Consider the following 19,033-nt stretch of genomic DNA (forward strand, 5'->3'; position numbering starts at 1 on the left):
GTCTGATCTCATCTCAGCCTCAACTCACTTACCTCCCACTCACCTCACCCCTTCAAACCCTTACTAACTAAAGATCTGTCCACCACTTCCTCAAATTGACTCAAAGTCCCAGCATCCACTGAGCTCTGGGACAGTGAATTCCATTGGCTCATGATTTTTTTGGAGAGGCAATTTCTCCTAATCTCTGTTTTAAATCTGCCTTCCCTTACCCTAAAACTATGATCTCTTGTTCTAGATTGTCCTACAAGACATCCTGTCCATGTCTACTCTGTCAATTCCCCTTATCATCTCGTACACCTCAATTGGATTTCCTCTCATTCTTCTAAACTCCAGAGAATATAGAGCAGATGCACCAAACCATGGTACTGGGGAGGCAACACAGCTTTCAAGGCTTTCTGGCTACAGACAATACGGTCTATTCTCCTGGCTGTACTATCCCCAGCTATGGCTACATTTGTCTTTTCTCTCCCAACTTGAATGGTTCCCTGAACCATGATGCCGTGGTCAGTTTGCTGATCCTCGTCCACACGAGCAAGAATTTTGAACCTGTTGCAAGGGTTGAGACTCCTGCAATGCTATCTATTGGATCTCTCTACCTGCTTCACTCGCAGTCACACCCTCCTGTCTCTGACCACTGGCAGAATTTAAGGCAGTTAATCTAAGGGGTATGACTGCTTTCTGAAACACAGCATCCAGGTAACTCTCCCCCTCTCTGATGTGTTGCAAAATCTGAAGCTCGGATTCCAGCTCACTAGCTCTGACTGAAGTTTCTCGAGCAACAAACATTTGTTGCAGAGGTAGTCGCTATGAACCACAATGGGGTCCATCAGCTCCCATATGTTGCAGCTGTAACACATCATCTGACCCTGCATCCATATTCTATTTAATTCGGATTTATTTAATTTAGAATTTTAATTTGTTTTTACTTATACCACTGATTATTACTTTTTGCAATTTTCCTAACCCTCGCTTCCAAAGAGAGAAAGACTCATCTAGCAGAGGCTTACTTGTGATATCACCCAGATGTGTCCACTCAGTACTGTAGTGCTACTGCAACTTATGCCCCAGCTCACCTGTCTTGGCCTGTACCTGTCCCCACTGATCTATGGACACAGTCAGGAAAAGAACACGGTGGCACAGTGGTTTCACTGCTGTCTCAGAGCATCAGGGACGCGGGTACAATTCCAGCCTTGGGTGACTGGTTGTGTGGTGTTTGCGCGTTCTCCCCGTGAATGCGTGGGTTTCCTCTGGGTGCTCCTGTTTCCTCCCACAGTGCAAAGATGTGCAGTTAGGTGGATTATCCACGCTAAATTGCCTCTTAGTGTCCAAAATGTGCAGGTTAGGGGAATTAGTCAGGCAAAGATGTGGGATTACAGGGATAGGGCCTGGGTGGGATGCTCTTTTCAAGAGTCAGTGCAGACTCGATGGACTAAATGATTTTCTTCTGCACTGTAGGCAGTCTATGAAGTCATAGCCCCCATTCCCTCCAAGTCTTCAGAGCAAAATGGCACTCTATATAAAGGCACTTGCAAGTCTCAACTGGGTTATTAACTTCCCCAATTTAATCCTCTGGCCCCAGTGAAAAGTTTCCAGTGCTCAGTCAGGTTAAGCCTGAATGATCGCTCACAACCTTAGGCTTCCTTTAGAACGTCACCACCAGCAGAAATCAGTGCGTTCAGGGAAAAAAAAAAGGAAAACACTCCGAGGAAAACTCCTGGAGCTTAATTATTGCAAGAGGAATAAAATAATTCCCCATGACTGATTTCTGTTTCTTCATGGTTGATGGGTGGAACGTGGCTGAGAGATTGAATTTATGTGCGTTCTGATAGTAACAGAACCGACAGGGGATTTGGAATACAGCGCTGCTCAGAGCAATATGCAGGAAGGAGGAGGATAACGGACAAGGAGCTATTGATCCGAAATCAGTCAGCCTGGAGGGAAATTGGAACACTATATTAATATTAAGTGGATTCATTTCCATGGTGTTAAAAATGTGACAATGTGCTGGCCATCTTTATAATTCTACCTTCTGTTAGTCATTTAATATTTAGCATTGCAATCCATCTGACAGCTCATGTTTTTGCATAGATATTTCCTGGTGTGCATATGGCTGGCCCATATGTACCCCGACAGTCACAGTGCTGTATAAGCATACGAAAACGAGGAATAGGATGAAGTCAAGCACACCATCAATCTAACTCAAACAATTTAATTACTTGCCGAAAGATCCTGCAAAGTAATTGCTGGCTGTCCGTAAGTATATCAAGTAGATGAGCAGAATACTAATGCAAACAGGTAGCCTACATTATATATGCTTGCTGAATTTCTTCCTTGCTGTATTGTGCCTTGGCCTTGACAGTTCAGGACTCAGCATTACTTGCATGTCATATTTTATATTCTACTGTCGCTGATGGTAGGGTCATTGAGCCAAATAGTAAGGAAACAAGCCTTTCAACCCAACCGGTCTATGCCTACCATAGTGCTAGTCCCAATTATCCATGTTTGGCCCATATCCCTCTAATCCTTTCCCATTCAAATGCTTTTTAAATGTTGCTATTGTACCCGTGTCAACCATTTTCTTTGGCAGCTCATTCTACATTCACACCACCCTCTGTGTGAGAGGGGATTTTTGCACCAACATCATTGCAGCGTTAATGTAAGTGCACGTGTAACACTAATAAATAAACTTAAACTTAAAAGTTGCCTCTTAGGTCCCTTTTAAATCTCTCCTTCCCCCCTCTTAGCCATATGCCTTTCAATCCCATTCCTAATCTCAAGTTTACCAAGCTTTTCTTCTTCATTCGTGGGACATGGGTGTCGCTGGCTGGCCAGCATTTATTGCCCATCCCTAGTTGCCCAAGAGCAGTTGAGAGTCAGCCACATTGCTGTGGCTCTGGAATCACATGTAGCCAGACCAGGTAAGGATGGCAGATTTCCCTCCCTGCAGGGCATTGGTGAACCAGATGGGTTTTTCCGACAATGGTTCATGGTCATCAGTAGATTCTTAATACCGGATTATTTTTGATTGGATTCACATTCCATCATCTGCCATGACTGGATTCGAACCTTGATTCCCAGAACACCAGATGAGTTTCTGGATTAATAGACTAGCAATGATATCAGGAGGTCATTGCCTCCTTTTACTTAGGTTGACACATCTGATCCTTTAATTTTATTGCTTATTTTCATTACTCTTCACCTGATCCTACAGCCTGATGTCATGAGGAAATGTTAGAATTTTAGCAAGAGGCAACCTCATGCTCAGAATGTATAAACAGCAAATTTGACCCAGAAAGCACTATGGGGAGCTTGTCATTACACCCCAGAAGAAATAAATTTTACATTCAACATGGATTCCCGGCCTTGGGTCACTGTCTGTATGAAGTCTGCACGTTCTCCTTGTGTCTGCATGGGTTTCCTCCGTGCGCTCCAGTTTTCTCCCTCCGTCCAAAGATGTGCAGGTTAGGTTGATAGGTCATACTAAATTGATCCTTTAACGTCTGGGGTTCAGCAAGGAAAATACATGGTAATAGGGGCCTCAGCTATTTACCATTTATATAGATGATCTGGAGGAGGGAACCGAGTGCAGGGTGTCGAAATTTGCTGATGACACCAAGATTGGGGGAACGGCAAATTGTGCGGAGGGTGTGGAGAGTCTGCAGAAGGATCTAGATAGGCTGGGCGAATGGGCCAGGAAATGGCAAATGGAATTTAATGTTGGCAAGTGTGAGGTGGTCCACTTTGGTAGGAAGAATGGTAGGAAGGACTATTACTTACGTGGCGAAAAACTGCAGCAGGCGACGGTGCAGAGGGACCTCGGGGTCCTTGTGCATGAATCGCAAAAACCCAGCTTGCAGGTGCAGCAGGTGGTCAGGAAGGCGAATGGGATGCTGGCCTTCATAGCGAGGGGGATTGAATATAAAAGTAGGGAGGTCTTGCTGCAGCTGTATAGGGCATTGGTGAGGCCGCAGCTGGAGTACTGTGTGCAGTTTTGGGCGCCGCACCTGCGCAAGGATATTTTGGCCCTGGAGGGAGTGCAGAGGAGGTTTACTAGGCTGATACCGGAGTTGAGGGGATTGAGCTATGAGGAGAGGCTGAATAAACTAGGCTTGTACTCGTTAGAGTTTAGAAGAATGAGGGGAGATCTCATTGAGACGTATAAGATGATGAATGGGATGGATAGGATAGAGGTGGAGAGACTCTTCCCGCTCAAAAAAGACAGTAGGACTAGGGGGCACAGCCTCAAGATAAAGGGGAGGCGGTTTAGAACGGAGTTGAGGAGGAACTTCTTCACTCAAAGGGTGGTGAATCTCTGGAATTCTCTGCCCGTTGAAGTGGTGGAGGCTGCCTCGCTAAATATTTTTAAGAAGCGGGTTGATGGGTTTTTGATAAGAGAAGGGATTAAGGGTTATGGGGAGAGGGCGGGAAAGTGGAACTGAGCCACGACAGATCAGCCATGATCTTATTGAATGGCGGGGCAGGCTCGAAGGGCTAGATGGCCTACTCCTGCTCCTATTTCTTATGTTCTTATGTTCTTATTATGTTCTTATGTTCTAATAGGGCCTGGATGGGATTACTGTCAGTGCAAGCTTGATGGGCCGAATGACCTTCTCCTGCACTGCTGGTCCTGTATTTATCGAGAAGCTCACCGAGTTCTTCTAGTCCTCTTGGAAGCAAGGATCCATTCCTCAGGAACTTAAAGGTGCTTCCATTGTACACCTCTGGAAGGGGAAGGGCAATCGGCAAGTACGTGACAGCCACCAAGGAATCTTGCTGTTCTCCATCGCAGGAAAAATCCTTGCAAGAGTCCTGCTAAATCATCTGGTCACTCTTCTGGAGCTGGGCCTGCTTCCGGAGTCACAGTGTGGCTTCTGCAAAGGTCGTGGGACTATGGACATGATTTATGCTGCGTGCCAACTGCAGGAAAAGCGTCAGGAGCAGAATCGTGAGCTCTACACAACCTTTGTTGACCTCACGAAAGCCTTCGACCCTGTAAGCTGACAAGGCCTGTGGAGGATCATGTCAAAGTTTGGCTGCCCTCCCAAATTCAGATGGTACGCCAGTTCCATGATGGCCAGAGTACTGGATGGCGGAGAATCCTCTGAGGCATTCCAAGTCACCAATGACATTAAACAGGGCTGTGTGCTCGCACCTACACTGTTCAGCATGATGTTTACTGCCATGCTGAATGATACCTTCCAGGACAGTGTTGTTGGAATCAGCCTCAAGTACTGAGTGGATGGGAAGCTCTACAACCTGAGGAGACTTCAAGCTATTACCAAAGTGAAAGAGACTGTTCTGAGAGATTTCCTCTTTGCCAATGACTGCGCCCTGTATACTGGCTCAGAGCCAGAGATGCAAGTCAGTATGGACAAATTTTCCACGGCTTGTGACAACTTTGGACTCACCATCAACATTAAAAAGACCAAAGTCATGCACCAGCCTGCTCTTCGTGCACTATACGTAGAACCCATAGTCACAATCAAAGGGCAGGAACTACAGGCAGTGGACCAGTTCAATTATATTGGCAGCACCCTCTCCCGAGCAGTGACTATTGATACAGAAGTTAACTGCAGAATAACAAAGGCAAGTTCTGCTTTCGGTAGACTGCGCTCCACTGTGTGGGAACATCGAAGAATCAGCCCAGCAACAAAACTAAAAGTCTACAGCACCATCTTTACTTGCAACTGGATAACATTGAATATTTTACCTGACAAATTCCAAGCAGCCAGAATGTTGCTGTGCAGGAAATTATTACCAATTATTACCAGGTGTTTCAATGCACCTCTGTTGAACTCTAATAAGCAGATGGAGCTGGGACTGACTCACAATTTCAACATTCTACATCAAGGAGCAGGTGTGAGAGCGAACACTTGGCAGATTAGACAGCTGACGGGGAATAAGAATCTTTTGTTTCCCCCTCTTCAAGTTTTCTCACCTCTCCTGAGCAAGATGACTCATGCTGGAAAGCAACTGCAAAGGTGCCTGAGAATACAATGCCTGCGTGGGCATTCTTCCTGCATGAGCCTTGACAATGAAGATTGGCAAGGCCATCAGACACTCACAGCCCGAACGCACTTTTAACCAGAACAAAGGACTTCTGATACACTCCTTCCAGCTGGCGTCAGTTATCAAGAGCAAAAGTGCCGGTGGGGTTTTTTTTTGATGTATTGCATGAAGAATGTTAGTGTGGGGCAATACAACAATTTCCATTTCTGGTCTTTGGCGCTGGATTTTTTTTTTAAAAATCCCAGGTGGGGAATGAACGCAGAGGCGGGTGGGCGTAGCATTCTGCACCGCCAGCCCACATATGGGTTTGCCCAAGGCGGCACTGGGGGGGGGGTTGGCAGGGTTACCTGCCCACAAACCGTGTCGTTCCTCACGTGGCACTTGCTGAAGGCCAGTTAAGGTCTATGGTCAGAAGGCAAACTGGAATTTGCTGGGACTAAACCAGTTGCCTAGAGGCAGTCTCCCAGTGGCAGACCAGGGCCCCAGGACGCCAAGCAGGCTTTCAGGCCCTTCTGAAGTGCTTGTCCTCAGCTGCAGCCGCAGACTTCACTGTAGATGGTGCGCTCCTTCACAATAGTGGCGGCCCAGTGTTGTGGGGAAGTTCTAACACAAAGATTAAAGTAGTTGGAGAGAGGACACCTCCACTTTCAGGTACTCCCTTTCTCTTCAATATTGTGGGGGGGGTGGGGGGGGATTCCCCCAAAATATTTCTGTGTCGAATTTGTGTAAAACCGGAAGTAAATCGCGCTGGTTATTTACTTTCATTCACTCATGAGGTGACACTAGTTAGAGGTGAGGGGTGGGAGATTTCGGGGGATTTGAGGAAAAACATTTCAACTCGGAGGGCGTTGACGGTCTGAAATGTGCTGCCTCGGAGGATGGTGGAGGCAGGATGCCTCGCATCCTTTAAAAAGTATCTGGATGAGCACTTGGCACGCCATAACATTCAAAGCTCCAAGCGCTGTCAAGTGGGGTTAGGTGGACAGGTCAGGGCTTCTCATGTGTTCGTGCGGACTCGATGGGCCGAAGGGTTTCTTCTACATTATAGTATTCTGTGATTCTCAGATGCCTGCATGCAAGTTTGGCTGTCTGTGATGACACAAGGACAGTGCTTGGACTGCAGGGTATAGAAACTGTGGTGGGTACAGCTTCAAGGTCACAGCCAACCAGGTGGGTTGATGACCACACAGTTTGGCACTGAAAAACCAGCTCGTCTGAGGCTGTTGCCAGAAGTCACGTACAGGGTGGACGCAATGACATGTCTCATAATCGTGCTGAATGTGAAAACTCAGAGCTGATCAGGTGGACGGGGGAAGGGAAACGGTTTTAAGTGGATGAAAAATCAGGTTGTACCAACTGAAAGCTTGGTTATCCATCTGCTCAGTCCTATTGCTGCACAGAGCTGCTGAGCAGAAACTGATAGCCAAGTTCCGCACACATGAGGACGGCCTCAACCGGGATCTTGGGTTCATGTCACACTATCTGTAACCCCCATGACTTGCCTGGACTTGCAACATCTCACTAACTTTCCTGTCTGGAGACAATACACATATCTTTAACCTGTGCTTAAAGCTGTTTCCACTCACATTGTCTGTACCTTTAAGAATTGATTAGCTGTGAAGACTCACATTCCAATCATTATGCATGCAAATTGAGTTTGTGTCTTTGTGTCCTTTTTACGATCAGGATTCCCAGCCACCTGACGAAGGGACAGGCTGTCCCGAAAGCTTGCGGCTTTCGCTACAAATAAACCTGTTTGGACTTTAAACCGGTGTTGTAGGATTTCTTTCTGTTTTACCCCAGTCCAACGCTGGCATCTCCACATCAGGAATGAACAATATCAGAGAGACCAGCGCCTGTACAAAATTCTTCCTTTCAAACACCTGACAGCATGAGAAATTCAAGTCAGGATCCGTCTACCTCCAAATGAGAAGATTTCGCGTATTCAGTTCCCTTTATCTTCATGCGCTCAACTGTTTAATGCAGCCTAATTATTATTTAGAAACCAGTTCTTCTTCATGCACCCAAAGATGTTTTAAAGATGAAGATTGATTTCTCATGAAAGACTTCAATATCTTTTGAAGATATTTATTTTGAAACATGAGGGCACAATGGAGGTTACCTTTGTGAGTTTCAGAATGCAGATCCTTTGATATGATCTTCTAAACTATGCTTCATAGTTCCTTGATAAATGGTTTTTAGGAGAACAACATGCTGTATCTCCAACTGGAAGGCAAAACCATACACTGTACATGATGAAAATGATGACTGCAGTATTGTGATTGTTTGAAATATATTTGTGGCTGAACTCTGCCTAAGTAGGTTTACTTAATAAGACTGTTATCAACAGTTAGGCTGGTATGGTAGCGCAGTGGTTATTACCGCTGCCTCACAAGGCCAGGGACCGGGGTTCAATTCTGGCCTCAGGTCACTGTCTGTGCAGAGTTTACACATTCTCCCTGTGTCTGCGTGGGTTTCCTCCAGGTGCTCCGGTTTCCTCCCACAGTCCAAAGATATATGGGACAGATGGATTGGCTATACTAAATGGCCTCATAATGGCAGGGGGACTAGTTAAGATAAATGCCTGTGGCTATGAGGATAGGCCTGGTTGGGATAGTGATCAATGCAGACTCGATGGGCTGAATTCTGCACTGTAGGATGCTATGCTATGACTCCAGTTCTGGGCATTCTGCTAGATGTTAAAAGGCTGCTTTGCATGTCTAGCATGTAAAACGGTTTCCGGCTTACACTTTGGCTTGCAAGTGGGAAGCTTCCAAAGCTTGGACCCCGTTCATGAGCAGTGTGTGGTTTTGACTTTGCATAGACATTGTAAACATGGGCAATATCATCAAGCTGTCCATTATATCCTCCAGTTTCAGGTACCATGTCGAAAGGGGGCAGTGCCAACCATAGATTTCAATTGGATTGGTCCATGATTATCCTTGGCAACATATTGCAATGGTTTGTGATTGCCTTCTGCAATGTGGCTGACCAGGAATCTCTCCCACTCTTAATGCCCGCCATCAGGTGAATTGGAGGGAATTACAGGCTAGTAATTATTTGGCCGCGTTATGAAAACACCTCCCGTGGCCATCAAATCCTAAAGGGACTCAAACCCAGTTCTCCTGGCACAGAGTTAGGGCGACTTATCACTGCACCTCAAGATCTCCCTATGGTTATTATATATGCCACCCACAACTAAAATCTGCAGAAATGTATAATGATGAATTGACTTGACATTGTCCATTGGACAGAACTGTCCAAAGCCAAAATTACCCCCACAGAAGACACATCAAGTGGAAAGTTTAACGGAATTTGGACTTGAAATTTACATTTTGAAAGAATACTGTAAAGTAAGGTAAAATTTATTTATTCGTCACAAGTAAGGCTAACATTAACACTGCAATGAAGTTACTGTGAAATTCCTCTCGTCGCTACAGTCAGGTACCTGTTCGGGTCAATGCACCTAACCAGCACGTCTTTCAGACTGTGGGAGGAAACTGGAGCACCCAGAGGAAACCTTACTTGAGAAAGAATATACTGGCACTGGAGTGGGTGCAGAGGAGATTCACTTGGTTGATGCCAGAGTTGAGAGGGTTGGCTTATGAGGAGAGACCGAGTAGATTGGGAATATACTTATTGGAATTCAGAAGAATGAGGGGAGATTTTATAGAAACATATAAGGTTATGAAGAGAATAGACAAGTTGGAAGCAGGGAAGTTGTTTCCACTGGCAGCTGAAATTAGAACTAGGGGGCATGGCCTCAAAATAAGGGGGAGCAGACTTAGGACTGAGTTGAGGAGGAACTTCTTCACTCAGAGGGTTGTGAATCTGTGGAATCCCCTGCTCAGTGAAGGAGTTGAGGCTACCTCATTGAATGTTTTTATGGCAAAGATAGGTACATTTTTGAACGGTAAAGGAATTAAGGGTTATGGTGAATGGGCGGGTAAGTGGAGCCGAGTCAACAAAAAGATCAGCCATGATCTTATTAAATAGCGGAGCAGGCTCAAGGGGCCTGATGGTCCACTCCTGCTCCTAGTTCTTATGTTCTTACAACCCACGCAGACACGGGGAGAAGGCGCAAACTGCACACAGACAATAGCACAAGCTGGGAATCTGAAGCAAATATCCACTGCGTAATCATCAGCAAAATTAATTTGGTTTCTGAATTTATGTGGAGGGCAGGATTTTCTGGCTGCACTCACCCCAAAAAGGAAAATCCCACCCGAGGTCAACGGACATTGGCACGGTCTGCCCCTGTCCACTATGATTCCCGTGGAGGGGATGGGAAAACTCCCCCTGAGATATTTAATAATCTGCTTCAATTATTTCACTGCATGAAACATCAACTCAAGCGTGAACTTTCTAAGAACATTTGAGGTAGGTTTGCAACTTTCGAGTAAACAGGCCAGGATTGACATGTATAAATACTAATAGTGACGTATTTTCTATTTTCACACTTTGCCTTATTATATCTCTGCTGATTCATCAACTAAATAATTACAAGTTACAGTCAATCATTGACTTGAAACATATTATTAAATAGTCTAGGAAGTACATTGACTGCAGCATTTCACTTTTGTTTTGCTATTATTATCTTCAGTAAACAAAAGATTTAATTAACTGAATTTTATGTACTTGTTATGACTGTATTCAATTTTCTCAGGCAGGATGACTCATTTCACCACCAGTTTTCCTCTGCCACTTTATGGTAAACATCTAAAACTTCCAGTGGCATTTGAAATTGAAGATTCTTTATCAAATCAATACAAAACGCATTCCAAAACAAGAATATTAAATGACAACCTCCACCTCCATTACCTTCCTTACTGCAGTCTAACACCTTATGATTGCTGCTATGGAATGTTACTTCAGCACTCAAAAAGGAAACATGTGTGACCTATGGGGGAGAGCAGGGCAATAAGTGGGTAGTTCTCACAAACATATGAAGTTGAATCAGGAGTAGGCCACTTGGCCTCTCAGGCCTGTGCCACCTTTCAGTAAGGTCATGGCTAATTTGATTGTAACCTCAACCCTACTTTCCCACCTAAATGTCACCCCCTTGTTGGGGCAGCAGCACCATGGTTAGCATTGCTGTCCCACAGTGCCAAGGACCCAAGTTCGATTCCCAGCTTGGGTCTGTGCGGAGCCTGCACGTTCTCCCTGAGTCTACGTGGGTTTTCTCCCACAGTCCAAAAGACGTGCTAGTTAGATGCATTGGCCATGCTAAATTCTCCCTCAGTGTACCTGAACAGGCGCCAGAGTGTGGCGACTCAGGGATTTTCACAGTAACTTCATTGCAGTGTTAATGTAAGCCTACTTGCGATACTAACAAATAATCTTTTAAACTTTTGATCAAGAATCGATCTGTGCCTTAAAAATATTCAGATTCTGCTTCCACTGTGACTTGAGGAAGAGAGTTCCAGGGACTAATGATCATTGTTCGAAAGAGCTTGTATATGTACAATGGGTTGAGGGGCTACCTATGGTGCTGTTTAAGTTTATTTATTAGTGCCAAAGGTAGGTTTGCATTAAGACTTCAATGAAGTTACATGAAAATACCCTAGTGGCTACACGCCGGTGCCTGTTCAGGTACACTGAAGGAAAATTTAGTGTGACCAGTGTAACTAACCTGTACATCTTTGGACTGTGGGAGAAAACCAGAGCACTGGAGGAAACTCATGCAGACACGGGAAAAATGTGCAGACTTCACGTAGACGGTGACCCATGCTGGGAATTGAATCCATGTCCCTGACACTGTGAAGCCCCTGTTCCATCCTGATAAGCTTTCATCTCTCAGGAATAACTCCCCTTTTATCCACCTCTTGACTGGCCAAAGATAGCGTGATTTAAAAATATGAGTTTTAACTCCTAATTGCTGTATGATGTATGATTGGAGACAGGAGCCTATGATTGGTGATACTGTGAAAAATACTGAAAGGTATGCCCCCTGCTGTTTAATTCCAATAGTCAGCACTGGAGTGAGAGCAAAGGAAAATGGACCAGGGATGTTCCAGGAGTTCCCTGAACTCATTGATTTTCCCCAGGGTGGGTGCTATTACTGGCCACCTCTTGACTGCCAAAGACAGCATGACCTAAAAAAAATGTTTTAACCCCTGATTGCTGTAACTGAAAAGAATGATGGGTTTTCTCAAACATTCTCAAAAATTTTAAGTAATAGATTAAAGATTATTATTCAACACCCAAAGATGTACACAACAACACCCACTCATACAATCACACACATATACACACACACATAAAACAGGAAATTGCAATTACAAAAGCAGCATGTAATCAGACCTTAAGAGTATTTTGTCACATTTATTTTTCTTCCAGCTCTTTTTTATTCATTTTTGGAACAGGGGCATTGTGGCTGGCCAGAATTATTGCCCATTGCCTTTGAACTGAGTGGTTTGCTTGGCCATTTCTGAGGGCAGTTGAGAGTCAACCACATTACTGTGACTCTGGAGTCAGATATAGGCCTGACCGGGTAATGACAGCAGATTTCCTTCCCTTAAGGACATTAGTGAATCAGATAGGTTTTTCCAACAATGACTTTCATGGTCATCAGTAGATTCTTAATTCTAGCTTTTCTTATTGAATTCAAGTTTCAATATCTGCCGTGCCGGGATTCGAAGTCGGGTCCTCAGATCAGTAGTTGAGTTTTGGGATTAATAGCTTAATGACGATGCCACCAGACCATTGTCTCCCTGAGGCTGAAGACTTGTAGTGATGCAGGCTCCTAATCCTTTTTGTTGGTCCACTGAGGAAGAGTCTGGAACTTTTAGCAAGATGGATTTGCTGTTGTTTGTTGTTAGCAGTAGCAAATTTTGCTTCTTCTACTCCAGACAAGTTGCAATACTGAAGCCCCATTGTGAACATAAGAACATAAGAACATAAGAAATAGGAGCAGGAGTAGGCCATCTAGCCCTTCGAGCCTGCCCCGCCATTCAATAAGATCATGGCTGATCTGTCGTGGCTCAGTTCCACTTTCCCGCCCTCTCCCCATAACCCTTAATCCCTTCTCTTATCAAAAACCCATCAACCCGCTTCTTAAAAATATTTAGCGAGGCAGCCTCCACCACTTCAACGGGCAGGGAATTCCAGAGATTCACCACCCTTTGAGTGAAGAAGTTCCTCCTCAACTCCGTTCTAAACCGCCTCCCCTTTATCTTGAGGCTGTGCCCCCTAGTCCTACTGTCTTTTTTGAGCGGGAAGAGTCTCTCCACCTCTATCCTATCCATCCCATTCATCATCTTATACGTCTCAATGAGATCTCCCCTCATTCTTCTAAACTCTAACGAGTACCAGCCTAGTTTATTCAGCCTCTCCTCATAGTTCAACCCCCTCAACTCTGGTATCAGCCTAGTAAACCTCCTCTGCACTCCCTCCAAGGCCAAAATATCTTTGCGCAGGTGCGGCGCCCAAAACTGCACACAGTACTCCAGTTGCGGCCTCACCAATGCCCTATACAGCTGCAGCAAGACCTCCCTACTTTTATATTCAATCCCCCTCGCTATGAAGGCCAGCATCCCATTCGCCTTCCTGACCACCTGCTGCACCTGCAAGCTGGGTTTTTGCGACTCATGCACAAGGACCCCGAGGTCCCTCTGCACCGTCGCCTGCTGCAGTTTTTCGCCCTGTAAGTAATAGTCCTTCCTACCATTCTTCCTACCAAAGTGGACCACCTCACACTTGCCAACATTAAATTCCATTTGCCATTTCCTGGCCCATTCGCCCAGCCTATCTAGATCCTTCTGCAGACTCTCCACACCCTCCGCACAATTTGCCGTACCCCCAATCTTGGTGTCATCAGCAAATTTCGACACCCTACACTCGGTTCCCTCCTCCAGATCATCTATATAAATGGTAAATAGCTGAGGTCCCAACACCGACCCCTGGGGCACCCCACTAGTCACCAACCGCCAATCTGAATAGCACCCATTGACCCCCACTCTCTGTCTCCTATTTGAGAACCAATCCTCTATCCACGCTAACATCCTACTCCCAACTCCATGTCCCCTGACCTTCTGCAATAACCTCTTGTGAGGTACCTTGTCAAACGCCTTCTGAAAATCCAGAAAGACCACATCCACCGGCTCTCCTCTATCCACTGCCCTAGACACATCCTCATAGAACTCCAGTAAATTTGTCAGACACGACTTCCGTGAAATCCTGGTCAGGTAGAGAGGGCAAGGCCAACCTGATTCCTTGCTGACTGCTGGTTGTTGGGCAAAGTCTTGTTCCTACATTGGTTGGTGTAAGAGGGAAATAATGAATATGGTTTACCACAACAGTTTATTCAGGCACACAGCGAGCGTGCTTTATTCAGGGATCTTCATAAGGGTTAGGTGTCTCAGCAAAAGGGAATCAATGTGCATAGGAACATAGGAATTAGATGTGAGAGTTGGCAATTCAGCCCTTTGAGTCCGCTCCGTCATTCTACATGATCATGAGCAGACTTTCAGCCAGTGACATTCAGAAACCATGGACAATGAAAGAGAGAGTGCAGGAGAGAGAGGGATAGGGAGAGAGAGAATCAAACAGTAAGGGTTGTGAAGGCAAAAAAGGCCATCCGATAGAATGTGAGTGGGACCTCATGTTCTGTTGAATACGCAGAACCATTGAAAATTTAACACTGGAAGATTCACCCTAGCATGGATGAGAGGAGGAGTCTTTAGAGTGGACCTTATTGCTGAAACTTCTCAAAATATTGGCATTTGACCGAGTAGTACAGTAGTTTATTGTCCTACTTAAATGAACTTTTCAAAACTTAAACCTCCATGAACATGTGTTATTTTTTATTTTATCTAAAAATAAATCGCTTCTTGAACCTGTTCTTTAGCCCAGAGACTGTTAAATTATAAGTCTCACCATTAACGTCACTCAATATTGTAATGTAATTGTGTTGCAAGCTTTGAATCTTGTTGGAAGCTGGGAATAACTCTGAACTGGTCTCTGTAACAGTTACAGTTTGAGTTCTCTGGCCATTCATGCCAGTGGGATTCCTTGGTTCTGCTGCAGTGACCAGAGATTTGGCTGAGCGCCAAATTCTCTATCCTCGCTTGCGGAGGAAGCAGAGCATGAACAGCTGGAGAATTCCAACATACAAATCTGTGGAGAGTGAGATGTAAAATGAAAATGTGGCATGGGTTTTTGGACCATAAGATCATAAGAAATAGGAACAGGCGTGGGCCATTCAGCCCACCGACCTGATCAGATTATGGCTGATCTAACAAAGTCCACTTTCCTGCCTTATCTCCGTAACGCTAAATTTCCCTAAAAACCTATCAGTCTCAGCCTTGAAGATGTTCAAGGATCCGGCCTCCACAGCTTTCTGGGATGATGAGAGAAGAAATTCTTCCATAAATCCATCATAAATGAGCATCCCTATATTCTGTGCCAATGTCTTTTGGTCTGACACTCCCCCATGGGCAGAAATATTCTCTGAACATTTATCCTGTCCAACCCCCATATGTTTCAACCATATCACCCTTCATCCTTCTGAACTCCAAGGAATGGAGACCCAACCTGTTTAACCTTTCTTTATATGGCAGTCCCTCCACACCTATATGATCATCCTAATAAATCTCTGCTGTACTGCCTCCAATGACAATACATCTTCCATTCAATAAGAGGACCAAAACTGTGCAAAGCATTCTACATGTCCCATCCATTGACTCTGTCTACACTTCCCGCTGCCTCAGCAAAGCATCCAGCATAATTAAGGACCCCACGCACCCTGGACATTCTCTCTTCCACATTTTTCCGTAGGGAAAAGAATACAAAGGTCTGAGATCATGTACCAACTGACTCAACAACAGTTCTTCCCTGCTGCTGTCAGACTTTTGAATGGACTTACCTTGCATTAAGTTGATCTTTCTCTACACCCTAGCTATGACTACATTTGTAACACTACTTTTCACACTCTCTCCTTTCCTTCTTTATGAATAGTATGCTTTGTCTTTATAGTGCACAAGAAACAATACTTTTCACTGTATGTTAATCCATGTGACAATAATAAATCAAATCAAAATGTGTCCTCACCTTGAGTTACAGCAACACCTCTTTACTTTTATACTCTAGCCCTGTTGAAATAAAAGCCAGCATTCCATTTGCCTTTTCTATTAACTTCTGCTCCCATATACTAGTATTCCAGGATCCATGAACAAGGACCCTCAAGTCCTCTCCCAAACTCCCACAAGCTTTCTGCAGTCTCTCTCCATTTAAATAATAATCCCCCAACCTCGTGACTTCTTCCAAAATGAACAATCTCACATTTTCCCACATTGAATTTCATTTGTCAATTTTCTGCCCACTGGCTTAACCTAAATATCTGAACCCAGGCAGATAGAGAGAGAGAGAAGGCCTCTGATCCTACCTGGAGCGTCAACACCACCGCTCCCTCCACCCCCCCCCTTCCCCATCCTTGCCCCGCTGTTGGAAGACTAATTCCAGGCAGGTTCATTGCCCCTGCCACCCGTAGGGAATTGGAGGCCAATTTGACTTAACCATTTGCCGTTCAGTTGGGCCCCGCCACTTGTGGACAGGTAGCCCAGCCACAGCTCACTGCCTCACCTTCTCCGAGTCCTGCCTCCAGAAGGGCCTGGGATACAGCCTGGGTATCAGCACACCAGCTGACGGTGCTACTTTTGGCCTGTGCCCATGTCTAATCCCAGAGGGTCCTCAAAATCCACCTCACAGTTTACTTCCATAGAACATCAAACAGTATAATACAGCAACGTTGTGCTGAACATGATGTCAAATTAAACTAATGTATTAAACCCTCGGAGGCAGAAGTCCGTTCACCAAAATCCCTTTAATTACAAATCTGACAACAGCATACAGAGTGATTTCAGTTAGCAGTCTACACTAGGTGTCTTAGAGGAACTGACATGCCTGGTTAAGTACAAAGCAATTTGGCCCTTAATCAGGGAGTTTATATTCTAACAGGCCCATTTCAATTGCCTGATTAATGTCGTTACAACTAATCCCCTCTGCCTGCCCTTGTTCCATATCCCTCTACTCCCTGCATAGTTATGTGCTTACCTAAAAACCCCTTAAATGCTCCGATTGTACCTACCTCCTCATCTCTTGTTGTACCTTCAAGTTAACTTGCTGTGATTCACGCTGAAGGACACCCAGTTTCCTCTCAATGTCAATAACTGGGCTTTGCCTGGCTCTTGTTATTTCCAATGTTATCAAACTAATAATTCCTTTGGTGTGACTAATTCACAATCCTGGCGAAGTGCACAAATTTCAATAGGGAATTACGGATGTTTCTGCAAAAGATTCAGCTTGTTTCTCTATGTCAGATTGTGAAAGGGAACGTCGCAGGTAGTTCAACTCAAATGCTTGTCATTTGACTCTTGTTAAAAATGAAAGACGGTTGGTACATTTCAGTAGATTGCAGTCTGACTCACTCCTGTACTTTCAATCTGAGCAATGGTCTGGCCTTGGTAATTGTGGCTTTGTACTTTTTTACCCAACAATGAGAGAGAATTGTCCTGAGAAGCCCTCCCTGACAGCGCTTATAGTGCACCTACACCACATGGACTGCAGCACCTCAATAACACAGCTCACCACCACCTTCTCAAGGGCAATAAGGGATGAATAATAAATGCCGGCCTAGTCATCGATGTCCAGAGCAGCCTTCTCGAAGGTCAACCCACGGAAAGCGACCGGCCTGGATGGGATACCCAGACGTGCACTCAGATCCTGCATGGATCAGTTGGTTGGAGTATTTACAGACATCTTCAACCTCTCTTTACAACAATCTGAGGTCCCTATCTGCTTCAAGAAGATGACCATCAACCCAGTATTTAAGAAAAACTAAGCAGCGTGCCTTAATGGCAATCGGCAGTGGCTCTGACACCCATCATTATGAAGTGCTTTGAAAGGTTAGTCATGGCACAAGTAAATTCCAGCCTCCCAGACTACCTGGATCCACTACAGTTTGCCTACTGCCTCAAAGGTTCACAGCAGACGCCATTTCCCTGGCCCTGCACTCAACCCTGGAACACCTAGATAACAAGGACACCTATTTCAGACTCCTATTTATTGACTACAGCTCAGCCTTCAACACTATTATTCCACAAAACCCATCTCTGTGGCCTGGGCCTCAGCGCCTCCCTCTGCGACTGGATCCTGAACTTCCTAACTGACAATCAGTAAGGATAGGCAACAACACCTTTTCCACGATCATCCTCAACACCTGGTGCCCCACAAGGCTGTGTTCTCAGCCCCCTACTGTACACTTTGTACACCTATGACTGTGCGGTCAAATTCCCCTCCAATTCGATTTTTATGCTTGCTGATGACACCACTGTAGTGGGTCGGATTTCAAGCAATGACAAGACAGAGTGCAGGAATGAGATAGAGAATCTGGTGAACTGGTGCAGCAACAATAATCTCTCCCTCAATGTTAACAAAATGAAGGAGATTGTCATCAACTTCAGGAAGCATAAAGAAGGACATGAGCACCTCCCCCCCACCTCCCCCCCCCATCTACATCAATGATCAATGGGGACAGAGTAGAAAGGGTTGAGATCTTCAAGTTTTTAGGTGTCCAGATCACCAACAACCTGTCCTGGTCCCTATGCTGACACTATAGTTAAGAAAGCCCACCAATACCTCCACTTTCTCAAAAGACTAAGGAAATTTGGCACATCAGCTACAATTCTTACCAACTTTTACGGATGCATCATAGAAAGCATTCTTTCTGGTTATATCACAGCTCCTGCCCAGCCCAAGGAACTACAAAAGGTCATGAATGTAGCCCAATCCATCATGCAAACCAGCCTCCCGTTGCCTTGGCAAAGCAGCCAGGATAACTAAGGACGCCGCACACCCCAGACACTCTCTCTTCCACCCTCTTCCATCAGGAAAAAGATACAAAAGTCTGGGGTCACATAGCAACTGACTCAAGAACAGCTTCTTCCCTGGTGCTGTCAGGCTTTTGAATGGACTTACCTTGCATTAAGTTGATCATTCTCTACATCCTACCTATGACTGTAACACT

The sequence above is a fragment of the Carcharhinus amblyrhynchos genome, chromosome 4, assembly GCF_965287045.1.
Source record: "Carcharhinus amblyrhynchos chromosome 4, sCarAmb.v2.hapA, whole genome shotgun sequence".
Lineage (NCBI taxonomy): Eukaryota > Metazoa > Chordata > Chondrichthyes > Carcharhiniformes > Carcharhinidae > Carcharhinus > Carcharhinus amblyrhynchos.